This window comes from Macaca thibetana, chromosome 1 (genome assembly GCF_024542745.1).
Source record: "Macaca thibetana thibetana isolate TM-01 chromosome 1, ASM2454274v1, whole genome shotgun sequence".
NCBI lineage: Eukaryota > Metazoa > Chordata > Mammalia > Primates > Cercopithecidae > Macaca > Macaca thibetana.
Genome location: NC_065578.1, coordinates 3,851,837 through 3,869,902, shown reverse-complemented (window position 1 = coordinate 3,869,902; position 18,066 = coordinate 3,851,837). Strand labels below are relative to the sequence as shown.

The 18,066-nt window shown below is 49.7% G+C and overlaps 1 protein-coding gene and 1 long non-coding RNA gene across 2 annotated transcripts in view; one reads left to right on the top strand and one right to left on the bottom strand.

Annotated features, from left to right (window-relative positions):
- Positions 1-18,066, bottom strand: part of AJAP1 (adherens junctions associated protein 1) — a 138,200-nt gene that overhangs the window by 23,107 nt on the left and 97,027 nt on the right. The gene's annotated exons all lie outside the window — the stretch shown is intronic.
- On the top strand, positions 1,350-6,666 carry LOC126963931 (uncharacterized). Its single transcript, XR_007729262.1, has 3 exons — positions 1,350-1,440; positions 4,284-4,469; positions 6,649-6,666. It is a non-coding gene; the product is annotated as an uncharacterized LOC126963931 (long non-coding RNA).

The window sequence follows — 18,066 nt, the reverse complement described above, 5'->3', positions numbered from 1 at the left end:
TGTTGCCCTGGCCCCAATCCCTGAATGGGGAGGTAGGAGGCACTGGAATCGGCAGGACAGGGACCAGCCACTTCAGAAGTGGGGCAGGTAGAGCTCTGGCCAAGAGCTGTTTACTGACACCCACAGGCACGATGGCAGAAAGCAGGGATTCTCTCCCGTCCCCCACCTCTGTCCCAAAACCTTCTGCAACATTTGCCACTAACCACAGACCCAGGACTGGGGAGACAGGAAGGCAGGTCTGCAACAGCTCCTTCCTCTGGTCCCTACCCCAGACCACCTTCTTCTCTGACTGCACATCTGTCACATACTTCCTGGGACATATAGGATGCTGGGGACATTACTAGCCAGCCAGGGCTACCCCGAAGGTCCACTTCAGCACCTGAGAAGCTGGAAGATCAAGGCAGTCAGGGAGTCTGCCAAGCCCCCAGGTGGCAGCACCTCCTCCAACTCATCTCCCCGTGTCCTTCCGCCTGAGATCCAAGCAATGGTCCTGTCTCCACCTGGGGTTCCATCTTGGTGTCTGCTTTGCAGAGACCTGCCCCTCACACCTGACCAACCTCTTGGGCTGCTGGGGTGAGAACACTGCATGTGCGTGTTTCAGCATGGTGGGTTTCAGTGTCAAGATTTTTCTGGCGGCCTCCCAAGGACAGTCTCTTAAACAGATGTTACCCCTCTGCTGGATATGATCCTCATGGGGGAAATTATTCATAAATGATTAAACACTGGCGCAGCCAGAAAACAAGCTTTGTCTTCCTGTTTCCCCCTCTCTGGAGGTAACTGTTGTTTTTCACGAGGGATTCCCCTCCAGGACCCACAGAATAACAACACCTGGCAAACAGTGGAGCAGACACATGAGTGTGGCAGGTCTCTCCCAAGCCCTCTTCTATCCATTGATTCAGGAACTGTTTGTTTTGCACCTATTGTGTGCTTGCCGCACTAGTAATGCTCACCCATAGGCAACAGCTGCTCTGATGCCCCCTGAATAAAGGTGCTGCAGTCACTGCAGTTCTGGCCAATGACCTCCCATAAACCTGTGCCCCAGCTGTGGCACCTGCTTTAAACCTCCAGGCAAGTCCTTTCTCTGGGACTGTCAAGTTGGTTTGCTAATGAGTTGAAAGCTAAGTTATGCCACAGGGACCACCCCTAATCCCACCAACAGTGGAGTGTCTGCCAGCTCTGGTAATCCCTATGTGCCAAGTTTCATGAGACCCAACTCAGACCTCGTGTGCAGAGGAAGGATTGAAAAAGATGGACAGCTGCGGAGGGTAGGTTGCCTGTGCAGTCTCCTCTTGCTCTCTACCCACACACTCCCTCTGGCCCAGTCAAGAGAAAGCCATGCTGTCACGAAGCGTATGTGCTCATCCTGTGTCTGTGCTTCTTGTGATGAGAAGGAGGTTGCTGCTGCTGCTGCTGATGGCGATGGTGATGGTGGTGATGATGGTAATGATAATGATAGTGATGGTGACGATGATGGTGATAATGATGGTGATGATAATGATGGTGATGGTGGTGTGGTGATGATGGTAATGATAATGATAGTGATGGTGATAATGGTGATGGTGGTGGTGATGGTGATGATGGTTATAATGATGGGAATGGTGATGATGGTGATGATAATGATGGTGATAACAGTGATGGCAATGAAGATGGTGGTGATAGTGATAATGATAGTGATGGTAATGATGATGGTGGTGATGTGATGATGGTAATAATGGTGATGGTGATAATGATGATAGTGATGGTAATGATGATGATGGTAATAATGACAGTGATAGTGATAGTGATGTGATGATGGTAATGATAATGATGGTGATGCTGCTGAAAATGATAGTGATAAGATAATGGTGATGGTGATGATGGTGAAGGTGATGCTGATGATAATGTGATCTTAGCTTCATGATGTATCATTAAACTTGTAACTAAGAGGTAAAAAATCAGAAACCAAGTTAACAGAAAGAAGGATAATGATCTACTTCTGATATTGGCCTCGCCCTGGAGGCCCTTCTCCTGCCTTTTGTGTAAATTTTCTTCATAGATTTCCCACATTAAAACATGAAGGGTGCATTTTGGGCTAATCACCAGCTAAGAGGGTCTGGGCAGACACACACCCACAATACAACAGCTATGCTTTCTACAGGACCCCTAGATGCACCTAGCTAAGCCTTCACACCTGGTATCAATTTAACCCATCTCCACCCTGCATTTTTTTGTACCTGTCTGACAAACTGGGTGCCCGATGCTAAAGAAGAAAAATGACTTTCCCTGGTCAGCAAGCAGAGCCTGGACAAAGGTAATTCTCTGCTGTAGCGTCCCCAAGAAAACCAAACATCTAAATCAAAATCCCACACACCTGTGGCCACATTCTGTTGTTAAATAAGTTCAAGATCAACAGTTTACCACCCCTGCACAGACTTTCCTTGCAAAGTAAACATCCGTGTGCTTCAAAACCTGGAGCGTGGGTTTTAATGGGTTCCCGGGCTCCTGCTTAGGAAGTTACAACTATGAGAATAAACTACAGACCCTCATGATGTTGGACGAAGACTGGGACTTCTGACATGTGGTCCCAATAATATTTCCAGGAAGCAGGCTGAAATATGGAAAATTCAGAAGGGCTCTTTATTATTTCCTCTCTTCGGAAGGCTGCTCACTTAGAAGAAAGCAAAATAACACAGGAGAAGTCATGCATGTGGTGTTTATAGCATGTGCCCCATTATTTAGTCTCCCCAAGAGCTAGGAGTAGTTTCCTCCATGTGGAAATCTTCATGTGGATCCCAGGTAGACAAACCTTTTCTTAAAGGACCAGACAGTAAATATTTTAGGCTTTACAGGCAGTATGGCCTCAGTCACAACTACTCAACTCTGCCATTGTAGCAAAAACAAAAGCAGCCACAGGCAATGGGCAAAGAAGCAAATGGTGCTGTTTTCCAATAAAACCTGATTTACAAAAACAGGCAGTGGCCATGTTTGGCCCATGGACCACAGTTTACAGATACATGATTTAAGTGAGTAGCTCAAGGTGGCTCTGCTTATAGATTAAATACAAGCATATTCCTATTTTGGATGATTGGTTAATGCTTGGAATCAAACTGCAATTTTTTAGTTTGAAGGACTAGAACAATCCCCCTCCACCATCAAAGCTTTGCTGTGTGCCGGTCTCTTCACTGGTCACTGTTCAGCTGGTTTCAGAGAGACCCACAGCCTCTAGTTTATGGCTGGCTCTTAACACCGGGCAGCAGTGGCTGCACCCTGCTGGGTTTGTCCATACGAAGCCACTTGATGATAAATCACTTTGCATGAGGGTTTCCCTTGAGAAGTCAATTACACAGGATTTTTGATTTTTAGAAATCAAAACTCAGAAATTTACCAATTGATTCCTTCAATGGCTCTTAGAAATATTTCAGCCACGTCTATCTCAATATTCTCCATGTTAAAAAGAAATAGCATCTTGCCAAACACAAGAAAGTTCAGATTATGGAATCATTGTGTGGAGAGGGACCATCTCTTATTGGTCTGTGGAAAGGACTTTTCCCACACTATGCAAATGGCACCATTCTCAGGAGGCTTCGACTTTTCTCCGTCTTCACTCATGTCTCTCCTTCTTCACTCATGTCTCACTCAATACTCTCACCTTAAATAACATTCCCTCTGGTCAAGTTTCTGGTGGCTATTAGCTACCTCGGGCAGGAACACCTGTCCCATAAACCCTGCTGCCCCTGAGCAATCCTGGAAAGGTTTCCATGTCAGCTGTCCAGGGGCTATGACTGGATTGACAATGATGTCATCTAAAGGGAGCACACACTCTATGCCCTCAAGGAAGGAACACACAAGCAAACTTTTCCCTCTCCACTTCCAAGGTCAACACTGAATCCCATCTTCAAACTCCTTGCAATTCAGACCTGGTCCCAGAGCTCAGAAGCATGCTGTGTAGGAATTCTTGCTTCCCCTTCCTGACAGGTGTTATTGTTCCTGCTAATGTGGGGGCTTTTTCTGCTTCTGGTAATTGCCACTGTATACTAATGCGTGAGGAATCAGCTGCTATCCAGATAATGAAAAATTATCCCCAGAATAATGGATGGGGACAGATGGATTACCAAGCTCTGCATAAATCAATAGGGCTTTTATGGTTATATTTGTGGTGGTTTGTAATAAGATCAGGCCCTGAAGATTGATGTGGAAGTTTGTAATCCATCTCTGGTCTGAACAAGGTCTTATTAAATGAAGCTGAATCAAATACAGGCCATTGTCCATGGCAAAAACAAACCCACCAAGGGCTTTCTTTCTAGGACGGGAGGCACGTTTGGCTGGTACACTTGGATGAGGGCAGGAGTGATGGTCCTGGAATTGGCCAAGGCAAACAGATTGCTGTGCGTATCATAGCTGATTTCACAACACAGGAGTCTGCAGCGTCTGAATTATGCAAACAAAGAGCCATGGCCACGGGACACAAAAATGTCTGTCATGCAACAAGGGTAAGTATGACGGGTGACAGGTGATATTGGGACCTAAAGTGCCAATTCCATCCCAAAAAAAGCCATTCCTTTTCCACAGAGACCTGCAAAATGTCAATTTCACTGCAGTCTTTGAAAAAGAGTCTCTGAGAACACGTTGGCCTGACTAGGGAGAAGCTCACAGTACCCAATGGTGGACAGATGAGAGGCAGCTTGACTTGCTAGAGTCGGAGGAACCTAAGCCATTAGGCTTAGTCTGAGTCAGTTGCTTACCTCCTGGGAACAGGCCACTAAGAAAAAAATGCATCTTCCAAAACTGGGATGCTCACAGCAGAACAAGGCCACCAGCTTTTATGGCAGGGACACAAAGGAGTGTGCTGTTTTCTGAATGACCCCGCAGAGTCTTCCAAGGGGTGAACGTATTCGTCAGGGTTCTCCAGAGAAACAAAACCAATAAAATATAGAGAGATCTATAGAAGAGATTTATCATGGGATTGGCTCATGTGATTATGAAGGCTAAGAAATCCCATGATCTTCTGTCTGCCAGCTGGAGAACCAGGAAAATTGATGTTGTCACTCAGTCCAAGGCCAAAGGCAGGAGAGGATGGATGACCCAGCTCCATCTACACCAGAGAGGGTTTGGGTCGGTGGGCAGGGACACTGGTGGAAGTACCAGAGTCTAAAGGCCCAAGAACCAGGAACTCTGATGTCCAAGTCTAAGGGCAGGACAAGACAGATGTCCCAGCTCAGATCTCTCTCTCTCTCTCTCTCTCTCTATATATATATATACACACACACACACACACATATATATATATAGCTATGAGAATAAACTGCAGACCCTATGGTCATGACAGTTGGACAAGGACTGTGTGTTTTGACATGTAGTCCCAACAATATTTGTAGGAAACAGGCTGAAATATGGAAAATCCACAAGGGGTCCTCATTATTCCCTCTCTTTGGAAGGCGTGGGGGGAGGGAGAGAAGGAGAGGGAGAAAGCGGGGGAGAAAGAGGGAGGGAGGGGGAGGCGGGAGGAGAGGGAGAGAAGGGGGAGAGAGAGAGGGAGGGGGAGAGGGAGAAAGGCGGCGAGAGAGATGAGGGAGAGAGGGAGGAAGAGAGAGACAGAAGGAGAGGGAGAAAGAGGGGTAGAGAAGGAGGGAGAGGAGAGAGGGAGAGAGAGAGAAGAGAATTTGCCCTTTCTTCGTCTTTTTGGTTCTATCTGGGCCCTCAACAGATGGGATGCTGCCCACCCACGTGGCTGAATGGGTCTTCCATACTCAGTCCACTAATTCACGTGCCAATCTCTTCCACAAACACCTTCACAGACACCCCCGGAAATCATGCTTTATCAGCGCCCTGGGCATTCCTCAGCTCAGTCAGGTTGATGCATAAAATTCACCATCACAGGGGGTGATGGCCTGGCTCAGGGAAGTGCTTCAAGACGACACTATGTGGAGATAAAGTCTCTCCTCATCGGAAGTCCTTCCAGCTTGGGACAGGATCACACGCTACAGAAACAGAACTCCCGTAAGGAAATACCTTGCTGACATCTCACAGGCCTTGGCTTGGACACAACAACACAGTGAAGGGCAGCCCCCAGGGAATCGCCCCAAAGGGCCTAGGCAGGTGGAGCAGTGGTCCTTAGCCGGGGACATCTGGAATGTCTGGAGATACTCTGGGTTGTCATAGCTGTGGGTGGGGAGTGGTTCTACATCTAATGGGTAAGGGCCAAAGATGATGGTAGATGTCCTCCGAGGCACAAGACAAGCCCACAGGACAGATATCACTGCAGCTGAATCCTTGGGTTGGAGGGTTACTGACCCTCAGTGTGCCTCATAGGGTGAGGTGTGAGTCCATCCCCGGTTGCTTCCTCTTAACACCCCTTCTCCCTCCAATGCTTTCCTTATCAATAACAAAGCCAGGCGGGGAGAGAAGTCATAGGGCTGACATCTTGGAGCCACCGTAGAGCCACCCCAAGTTTCTTGGTAGAGGGTGCTAAGCCTTGTGCCAAATAGTGCATTCGCAGCTCACTACAGCACCGTGAGGTGAGTACAAATATGTTCCCCAAGTCCAGAAGGAGGGTAAGGGATTTTCCCAAGGTTGCACGGTGCCATTTGGGGTCCCCACAATCACCCTCAGGCTTAATAATTCAGTGGGAGACTCACAGAACTCAGAAAGCCATTATATTTTTGGTTATAGTTTATCACAGCAGAAGGAAGAGCACCAGGAAGAGAAGCATAGGACAGAGTCCAAGGGAGACCAGGCACGAGCTTCTGGATGTCACCTTGCAGTGGAGAAATGTGGACAGCACTGTCTCATCCCAGCAATGATGTGTGACAACACTCATGAAATATCAGAGAAGCTCCCTTGGGCCTTGATGCCCAGTGTTTGTGCTGGGCTCTGCCACAGGTGACCCTTGGCACGGGTGACCCCAGTCTCCAGCCCCTCTGAAGCTAATACCACAACACCCCACGACCCCAGTTCCCACCATAAGTTGTACCGTTGTATTATCTGGCCAGGCCCAAGGCCCCCAGGCAAAAAAGACACGCTTCTCAGGCAGGACATTCCAAGGGCTTAGGAATTGGGGGCAAGGACATTTGGGCAAAATTAACCCTGTACTGCACACACAGCTAAGACATGGCAGACATGGAATTCAACAGGCTTGCTCCAGGCTTCAGCCCCTCACTGCTGTCCGGCACAGCCTTTTGGAGGGTTGTAGGAAGCATAGTTGCATTATGTTAGGCATAACTATGACCTTGTTATTGTCTTTATTTGAAGACAGTAACATAATTTCAGGAGATGTGTATGGATTCAAGTTGACAAGGGGTGGACTTGTGATGGTTAATATTGAGTGTCAACTTGATTTGACTGAAGGATGCAAAGTATTGTTTCTGATGGGTCTGTGAGGGTGTCACCAAAGGAGATTAACGTTTGAGTCAGTGGACTGGGAGAGGCCGACCCATCCTCAATCTGGGTGGGCACAATCGAATCAGCTGCCAGCACGGCCAGAATAAAAGCAGGCAGAAGAATGTGAGAAGGCCAGACGGGTTTAATCTTCTGGCCTCCAGCTTTCTCCCATGTTGGATGCTTCCTGCCCTCAAACTCAGACTCCAAGTTCTTCAGCTTTGGGACGCAGACTGGCTTCCCTGCTCCTCAGCTTGCAGATGGCCTATTGTGGGAATTGTGGGACCTCATCTTGTGAACGTGTGTGTCAATTCTCCTTAATAAACTCCCTTCATATATACATCAATCCTATTAGTTCTGTCCCTCTAGAGAACCCTGACCAATGCAGATTTTCGTTGTTCTCTGCACAGGGATGGTCAATGGCCATGGCATCACGGTCTAGAGAGACTTGGAGATCTTCCTAAGTATCTGTCTGGCTGTGGGCTCCAGAAGGGACCTGAAGTTGTACTCATGTCCCTTGACCCTAGGACCAGCTACCAATGTCACCCATGGGTTTCTTTGTATTTGAAGACTGCTCTGAGCTTAAGAACACAGAGTGCTACAGGGGGGACTCAGAGAGCCCAGGGGACAAGTCTTGGCTAGAAAGACCCCATGCCACCCAGTTGCAAGCCTAAACCAAGGCATCAACCCACCTTCCCTTCTCAGGACCATTTTCTTGGCAAAAAATCAGCACTGCCCCTTTCAAACCTGGGATTTTCAGCAGGAACACCGGGAATGGGGTGAGGACGAGGTGGGTGGAGAGCTTGGGAAATGAATTCACTGGCAGTGAGGTTTACCCTCTGAGTTAAAAGGCTTTCCGAAGGCTCGGGCACCCTGGGGGCTCAGTTAGGGTCAAGGGGGCACAGAGCCCTCACCTCTTGTTTGCAAGATCATGAACCACCCAACAGCAGCCTTCAGAGCCATGATCTCCATGCACATTTCACATGGAGACTGCACAACCTGTAAACCTCAAATACGTACAACTGGTCCTTTAGGAAAAGTTTGTGACTCCTGGCCTACAGGATCCCAAGAATCCCAGAGTGAGCACTTTGTGTGTGGCATGACTGTCGGGGGGCACAGATGGGCAGTCTCTGCTCACGCGCCCCCTCCATGGTGTGGCCACATGCCTTGGCGAAGGCCAAGCCTGCATATTCGCCCTTTATGGCAAACAGAAATGCTTAGACACATTGCTGAATTGAATATAATGACTATGAAATGGGTTACAGGCAGAAGGAAGCCAGGCCCTGTCCATCTGCTCCTTCTGACCTGCATTCAGAGAATACGGCCCAGCAGATGGGAGGGGATCAGAAGGCCACATCGTGGCCGGGAAACGTGGCTCCCCAGCTGTGGACCCTGGGCCATCCCAGGGGAGTCAGATCTGCTCCGTGACAGGCAGCAGCATCTTCTCCGGAGCAGAAAGTCCAGTGCTGGGGGAACTGGAAACCCCCTCAGAGACAGCATTCAGCGCTGCCAGGGCAGCTTCCAAAGCATGCGCACACACATGCATGAGCACACTCACATATACACACACATGTACATTCTCACACACAGACTCACACGCATTCACACACACATGTACACACACACGCTCACACACATGCCCCCCCACACACACCTACACAGACACACATGCTCAAACACACACTCACACACATGCTCACACACACTCACATATTCACACACACACGCTCCCTCACACACAGAGACTCACACACATGGCCTGAATTTTTGGCTTGTGTAAGAACAGAAGCCAGTGATACTCAACTTAGAGCTCAGTGGCCAACAGGGAAATGACCCGTTTCTTTCACTGAACTTCCACTGTCATTTGAGAAGTTCCATAAAGGATGGTGGCTCTGGAGGTCGGTGCTGGGGGAAAGGAAGTCAGCCTCACTGCATGCTAAGGAGAGGTTCAGGCTTTGGGGAAGAGACACCCTATGGCCAGGGAGGCTTTGAACCAGCCGAGGGGCCTTCTGCTGCCGAGATGCTCCATCCACAGCCGGAGCCTGGCGGGAGGGGCTGGGACCTGCGTGTTAGCTGCGGAGTCCCTTCTGACAACTCCCAGCGCCACCGCATCCACTGTCCTCAGAGCCTACGATTAGCTTATAAAATAGTCAGTGCATCAAACCTCTAAGCAAATGGCGAGGCTCCGCCTCCACAAAGCCCGCCTGCACCTCGCTCTCGGAAGCAGGGTGCTATGACCTCGCAGTTTCCATTCAGCAGATATGTACCTGGTGTAGGTGGGAGAAGCCTTCCATGGCTTCTTCAGGGGCCCCCACACAGAAGGTCCTCAAAGAACAGTGGCCTCACCCTGGTTATGGTCACTGCAGAGTCTATGCAGAGGCTTGAGTCAGCTCCCTGGAGCAGAAGAGATGGGGCTGGGCACATCCAATGCAGTCAGTGGTCCAGGGCAAACATTCTGCAAACTGGGACTAACATCAGCCCATCCAGCTTCCAGCAGCCCCAAAGGCCAGATTCTTCCAATATTTTTGTTTTGAACTGTCTTTCAAAATATGCTCCCTGTCTCCCAGACACCTAATGAAATTAAACCGACTATAAGACATTTGCCTCCCTGTGTTTCAAGCTCTCACTATGGCCTTATTTTCACTGATGTTTCAACACTGACCCTGGTTCAGGACTGATGTGCCATCCAGCAGCCCCATCTAAGAGGAGCAGGTCCATGCACACCTTTTAGAGTCAACACACGAGAAGGAGGAGCAAGGGATTCTCAGACACCAGCCGAGTACCACAGGGTGTGCCAAGCAGGCCAGAAAGAAGGCTCCTTACCTGCAGTGGCTGCAGACAGAAACAGTCACGGGGCCATGAACAATATAATGAACTTGACCAAGTATGGAGCTGGTTCAACCTGCATCCTGACCTGAGCTCTGGTGCTGACCCTCTTCAGAAGTACTCTGGAGTTTGCAGAGTGCACAGAAAGCCTGTAACCCAGCATCCAGCTCTGGGCAGGTGAGTGATCTGCTCTGTCCTAGGATCTTGGGTCGAGGGAAGAGCAGTGCCTGGGACTCAGCCCTGAGAAGCTGTCTTCAACTCCTCTGCACTCCAGCTGTCCTGGGAGCCATGCTGTCAATCAAGCAGCAGCCTGACATGTGCACCACGCTCTCCAGCACAGGGTGGGGTGGGATCATGGCTCCATGGTATGCCCATAGGACCTCCTGAGATGGTTGCGTTTTGTGTCCCCACCCAAATCTCATCTTGAATTGTAAGCCCCATAATCCCCACTTGTCAAGGGAAAGAACAAGTGGAGGTAATTGAATAATGGGGGTGGTTTCCCCCATGCTGTTCTCATGATAGTGAGTTCTCATGAGATCTTATGGTTTTATAAGGGGCTCTTCCCCTGCTTCACTCAGCACTTCTTCCTGCCACCCTGTGAAGAAGGTGCCTTGCTTCCTCTTCACTTTCTGCCATGATTGTAAGTTTCCTGAGGCCACCCCAGCCATGCAGAACTGTGAGTTGATGAAACCTCTTTTCTTTATAAATTACCCAGTCTCGGGTATTTCTTTATAGCAGTGTGAGAACGGACTAATGTACTTCCTATGCCAGCCCCTGATGTTTCTTTCTCATGCCCGTATAGGGTCTGACAGTCTCCCAAGGAGACATGACTGGGGAGTGACACACTATATTAGTCTGTTCTCACATTGCTAATAAAGACATACCTGAGACTGGGTAATTTATAAGGGAAACATGTCTAATTGACTCACAGTTACACATGGCTGGGGAGGCCTCAGGAAACTTACAATCAGGAAGGGGAGGCAAACATGTTCTTCTTCACATGGTGGCAGGAGAGACAAGTGCAGAGCAAAAGGGAGAAAACCTCTTATAAAACCATCAGATCTCATGAGAACGAGAACTCACTCATTACCACAGAAAGAGCATGACGGTGATCACCTCCATGATTAAATTCTACCTCCCACGGGTCCCTCCCACAACACGTAGGGATTACGGGAACTACAATTCAAGAGGAGATTTGGGTGGGGACACAGCCAAAGCATATCACACACCTTGCCTCGATATATTATAGAAAAGCACTCTTCACTCATTCAACAGCTGCTTATTCAAGACCTACTGTGTGCAGGCACTGGGCTAGACCCAAAGGTTGCAGTAGGGGAACAAAAGCAAGCAGTGTCCCCATCCGGAACAGACTACAATCCAGGGTAATGAGGACACCAAACAACCAATCACAAATACACATGCCAGTGCACCTGTGACAAGAGCTTCCACTACCGGAGGTACCATGAGTGCCTATAATAGACCCACTCCCCAGGTACCTGTGATGTGTTTCCACGGTGGTCCCAAATCTTCACCTCCTCTGGCCATGCTCATGCCAGGATGCTTTGCAGTTGCCTCTGGGCTGGGCCAGTGTTGGGAGCAAGGCGGTGCATGAGACTGGCCATTTTGTCTGTTTGCCATCATGGTGAGAACATGCCCAGCCCAGTCCACGGGAGGCTGAGAGACCCATGGGCCACAGCTGACAGCCCTAGCCCCCAGTTGAAGCCAGCCCAGATCAGCCAACAGCTGGCCACCCTGGGGCATGTGAGTGAACCCCAGCAATACACTGGTAGCACTGCATGCCCCTGGGCCTGGCACTGTTTGTGGCATTTCAAGGCATAGCTCACTGACAGGGGAGGTGGAAAGGGGAGGGATCTGTGCTGAAGGCAAAGGAAAGGATCTGCTGAGAGAAGGACCAGAAGTGGGGTGGCCTCCACTGACACAGAGAATCAGATGTCTCCAGGAACCACATGAAATCCTCCCAGCCTCGCTGGGGCTCCCTTATCACCTCCCCAAACAATGACTCATGTGTAAGCCTCTGTGTCAGGCTCTCATCTAACTCCAGGGAACCCCAGGCTCTGCCACAGGCATGGGGGAAAAGGGCTGGGGGACAGGCAGGTGTGGCTTTGTGACAGAAATGAGGCTAAGGAGGGCTGGGGGCAGCCTGAGGTTCCACACTTGGAGTGGGCGTTGCAGGCTCCCTACCCTCCCCAAAGACCCTTCTCAGCATTCTGAGAAAACCCACAAGGGTTCTCTGCTCAAATCAGGGTGGGAATTCTGTGTAGGAAGCTTAGTTCCCTCCTGGAGATTCACAAAACTCAGGTTTGAGAGGCCTCCAAAACACAAACCTTTTCAGGTTTGCTTAACCCAGCATCTTGCAAATTTGGCATCTGCACCCTTCTTGCACACAGCCTAAGCATCTGAACCCCAGCAAAACAAATCCTCCATGAACTCAGCAGGACGTAGGCTCAGAGAGAGGAGCAAGCCTCCCTGCCTTGGGTTCCACTCACAGCAGGCCCTCCAAATCCAGCCATCTCTGTTCTGCCCTAGACCCTCCGTAAACATTTGTGAGATGGAGAGAAAGAGCTCAGCTTAGGAGGCCTTGACCCAGGAGGACATTACTTGTTGCTGAATCTTGGTCCAGACAAGCCCCGGCTGAGGAGTTTGGGTCAGAAAAGGGCAGGCCACGCCATGAGACCACCACACACCTGGCCCAGGCATCCTGAGCACTGGTCCTGGGCTCCCAGCCAGGGACTCCAACGGTACAGACACAGTCATTTCACTCCTTGAGCTGCTTTCGGTGGGGCCGAGCCCCTTACCTCCGTGGGCTTCTTCTGTTTTGGGGCCCGTGATGTGAAAAGGGACCACACTTCTATTTCTGTGCTGAGAGGTGCTTGCTCACTGATGCAGCTGCCAAACCCCACCAAACTCAGTGACAAAGATCCTCTGCTTGGCGAAACTCTCATCAGGCTCCTGCACCTTCTCCTAGGCTCGTCTGGGCACTTCCTTCTAAAGTCTATGCTTAGCAAAGAATCTGCTAAGTGAGTTTAGCCAAAACCCCCACCCTCCATATCTGATCACCCTCCATTTCTGATCTGAGTGTCATCCTTCACCCTTCCCCAGGTGACGTCTGATCACCCTGGCCTGCCTTCAGCAAGAACCCTGTTAGGTGGGTTTAGCCAGAATCCCCCTTACCCCTGATGTTTCCTCCTAGTCATTTGTAATCCACCAACCACCCCGCCCTGCCCCTTGGCTGCAAATTCCCATTTGCCCAGGCTTTGTTCAAAGTTGAGTCCAATCTCTCTCCCCCATCACAAAATCCCATTGTGTGGTCCCTGTACTCGCTGTGATGGCCCCAAGTAAAGTTTTCCTTACTGCGCTCTAACAAGTGTCATTGAATAATTTTTCCTTTAACATCCAAGACATGCCTTCCAGCAAAGTCTGAGTCAAACCCCCAGTGTTAGACTGAGTCCATGGGCAGGCGCCACAGGTCGGGCGGCGGGGGTGGGGGGGCAGCTTAATCTCCCTGGAGCAAGGTCGGAAGCTAGCAAACAGAGCCCCGTGGCCAGACAGGGTGCTCTGCCTGCAAAACCCACTGGCAGTGTCAACAGAGCCAGCAGGAGGGAGATGGTTATCCCCTTGTTTCATTAAAACCTCTATGCAGCCAGCGAGTGGGGAAATTGCAACGCAATTTGAAGTGTGGGGGTGGTGTGAGAGAGCAGGGGGACATGTGAGAATCTCCTGCACCCACTTCCCACAGGGGTTCTCTGGGTGCTTTTTAAGGCTTCCTGCTGCAGAATATCGTTAAATTCAATGACAGCTGCTGCCTTTATGACACCAACAGCCATTTTATTAAAAACAATAAACAGATATACAGAGGCACTTGAAAGGCCCCCCAGTTACCCCCATACCTTCCCTGTTGCCTTGGACAGTCACCTGGTGCCCCTTCTCCCACCAGGACAGGAGTGGGCAGTGCCATCCAACCACGGCTCCATGCGCTGCAGCGAGGGCACATGGTGAGAATCCCTGTGCTCGTACCACCTGGTTCCAAGGCAGAGACAGCTGGTGGGTCAGGAGGTTCCTGCCCAGGCATGGCTGGTCTCCCTGCATCTTGCCCACTGGGGCTGTTGCAAGTCAGGACGTGAAAGGCCCAGGCAGTGGTGGCTGTGGGCACTGTCCCTACAAATGCCCCAGGTTGAGATGAGGGGACAGCAGGAAGGAAGGCACAAGGGGGGAAGCACAAGGCAGGGTCGCTCGCTTGGAAGAAGGAAGCCTCAGGAAAATAGCCACTCCCTGCTTTGCTCTGGGGTCCCAGTCACATCTTAATCCATGTTTCCAAGAAGGCCTTTCAAAGCACAAGACTGAGGCCCCGTCACCAAAAACACACAGAAACAAACAAATAGACAAATGTTCCGTTTCAGTCTGGAAAATCAGAAACTGGGAATTCCCTGTGAGTTTAGAAGATGTGAGATGTTGTCGTCTCATCCCCAAAGTGGCAGCTGCTTAAAGCCAGGAAGCCACTCATGGGCTGGGAAGCTTGGAATGGAGGTTGGAACTGTCAAGGAGGATGGGCTATCTGAGACGCTGGAAACTCACTTTCTTTCCACATAGTTGCAACCTAGTGGCTAGCCAGAAGGGAAGGGCAGTCCTTGCTACAGGAGAAATTGCCTTGAGAGCAAGAACTGGCAAACTTTTCCTGCAAAGGGCCAGAGAGTCAATAATTTAGGTTTTACTGACCGTACAGTTTTGGTAGTAACCACACACTCCTGCCTGTGTAGCTCAGAAGTAGCCACAGACAAATGTAAACAAATGAGTGTGCTATGTGCCAGGAAGACTTTAATTATGGACACTAAAATTAGAATTTCAAATAACTTTCGTGTGTTGCAAACTGTTATCCTTTTAATTTTTTTCAACCTTCTAAACATGACAAAACCATTCTTAGCTCCCAGGCTGTACAAATACAGCAACCAGGCAGGACTGGTCCATGGACTGTAGTTGGTCAATGTCTGATTTAGAGCCATGAGTCATCTCTATAACTTTTCATGCACAATGTCTAGCATTCAACACAAGATTACCAGGCATACCAGGGGACAGAACCAAGTGAACAAAAACCAAAGAGAAAAAATAAAAGACAAAAGACATAGTCTCATAGAATAAGTAAGTATTGGAGTTATCAGACACCAACCTTAAAACAGCAATTAGGCCAGGTGCAGTGGCCCATGCCTGTAATCCCAGCACTTTGGAGGGCAGAGGTGGGCAGATCACCTGAGGTCGGGAGTTTGAGACCAGCCTGACCAACATGGAGAAACCCTGTCTCTACTTAAACTACAAAATTAGCTGGGCGTGGTGGTGCATGCCTGTAATCCCAGCTACTTTGGAGGCTGAGGCAGGAGAATCGCTTGAACCCAGGAAGTGGAGGTTGCGGTGAGCCGAGATCATGCCATTGCACTCCAGCCTGGGCAAAAGAACAGAACTCCATCTCAAAACAAAAACAAAAACAAAAACAAAACAGTGATTAGTATATTAAAGAAAATAGATTACAAGATGGAGAATTTCAAGAGAGAACTGGGACACATATAAATACTACTACCTTATATGTAAATAATATATATGAATAATTTACATACCTATATATGAATAATTCATAGGAATATTTTTTAAGAAAATGGAGTAAATTCCTGCTAATTCGTGTGCAATCAGCCTTGGGACATTTTCACTTCCTTTTTGGGTGTGAGTTTTCCCATCTGTGTAACAGGAAACTGGGCCTAGATCAGTAAGCCTCAAGGTGTTCTCTTGGGCCTTAATGTAGCTTCCAGGGGCTGGAGAAGAATCAGAGGAAGCTCCAGGGCACCCTCTCTCTATATATACACTGCTCTCTCCCCTCAACCTATTTTCCATGTTGGGGATGAAAGATTTAGCTGAAAGAACTGTGAAAATCTCGGGACTGATTAGTGCACAGGGCTCTTCCAGCAGCAATGATATAAAATGCTGTAAAAGAAGGAGAAGATTCATGGTAGGCTCTCCGGCTGGCATCTTTAGAGGCAGGGATGGTACAGATGGAGAGAAGATCATAGAAGGGGACCCAATGGACAGTCCACAACAAAGGCATGTGGCCAAGGAGCACCCCAGGAAAGGCTGGCAGGAAGTCTGAAGAGAACATGAGGAGGTGTGAGCAAAACAGGTTGTGTCTTCGGGGGCTCTGCAAGGCCTCCTTTTCCCTAGAGGACTCAGTCTTTGTCTCATGCCTTGAATGCTTCCGCTTGGATCCTGGTTCTATAGTTGTCTTTCAAGAAGCAAACTCTCCTTAGAAGAATAAATTATTCAAATGATAGTGTAACTGGAGCATGGGGGTGCGCTTGAGAGTCCATGATTGTTTCTTTGTGGCAGAAGAGATGCAGGAGAGCAAGACAGTCCCGGTCCCTGAAGCAAACAGTGGCATCAAAGTGAGGGAAGGAAGGAGGCCAACCCTCATCAGAGCTGCATGCTGGAAGCTGTGCTGGGCTCCCTCCTGCTGATTTAATTTAAACTCCATAATATGATACTACTACTTGTTCAGAGCCCGCTATGAGCCAGGTGGACCACTCGGTCCCCATAGCTCATAAGATGGGGAATGGGGCTCACAGAGAAGGTATGGGCATTCTTCCTGGGCAATCCCATCAGCCCTGGGCACTGCCATTATCATCTCTAGAGCAATTACTGGTCATGACATCCTCTCTTTCCCCGATCCCTCACCTTTTGCATTCTCTTGTCTACTGGACATCTTTCCTGGGGAAATTCCCAGCTCCTCAACCACACAAATAACTGTTTATTTCCTTGTTCCTTCGTCTCAGTGAAGCAAAGCCACCAGTGTCTTCTCATCCCCCTTTCCCTCCTCCTCTTCCGTCTCCTCCACCTCCTCCTCCTTTTCTCCCTCCTCCCTCCTCTTCCTCCCCTCCCTCTGTTCCTCCTTTAATGACATGCTGTGACCTTACTGCTTCCCTTTCTCATGTGTCTGAGATGGCACTTCCTCCACCCACCTGAGTCCTATACTTTGCAGTCACTTGCCCAGCTCACTCACTCCTGTGGGCACCACTGTTACCATCTAGCCAGATGCCAGGTACCTGGCATAAGGAGGTCTGGTTGCATTAGGCTGTGGGGTGTGGGCAGGGACTCAGTGTCCCCTGTGTGACTCCTCAGCTGCTGTGTCCAGAGTCACCTGTGAACTCAGCTTCTGCTCCGGCCCTGCCTTGGCTGCTTCTGCGCCCACGACTCAATCTTACTGTACACAAAGTAGAAACGCACCTTGCAGAGCGTGCAAGTGCTTCCTCCCTTGCCTTGTGTTTCAACTGCACTCTACTCCCGGACAAAATGCCATAATCGCTGTGGCCACCAGGCCTCTCCGCTCTTTGGATGCACTGGCTGGGTCCTGGGTAAAGTTGTGAACAAGATGACTCCCAGACAGAACGTGTGCAGCCAGGAGGACGAGCTGCCAGACCGTGGGCTCCAGGCAGAGGCAGGTGTCTCTCTTGTTCATGACTGCGTCTCCAGAGCAGCAGCCACATCATAAATACTTGGCAAATGAATGACTGATTGAATGAGTGAGTGAAGACGGCATCTGACTCGGTTCCAGGTGCCTCCCTTTCTTTTCAGCCGTCTCCTTGCTGGGGCACACCTGGCTGTGGGCTGGGACCTCTCTGCTAGCTCCTATGCCCTGCTGAGTCAGGAAGCACCAGCTAATAGGTTCATCACATCAGCTATGTTCTGGAACTGAGCGGAACTGGAATGTTTGTCAGTGGCCACCTCCACCAGGGAAGAGGCTGTGCTGGATGAAGGTGTCCAGCAACCAAGGCTGGATCCTTCCCAGGTCACCAAAGGCTCTGCCGGGTCCAGGCATGGTGCCATCATCTCCAG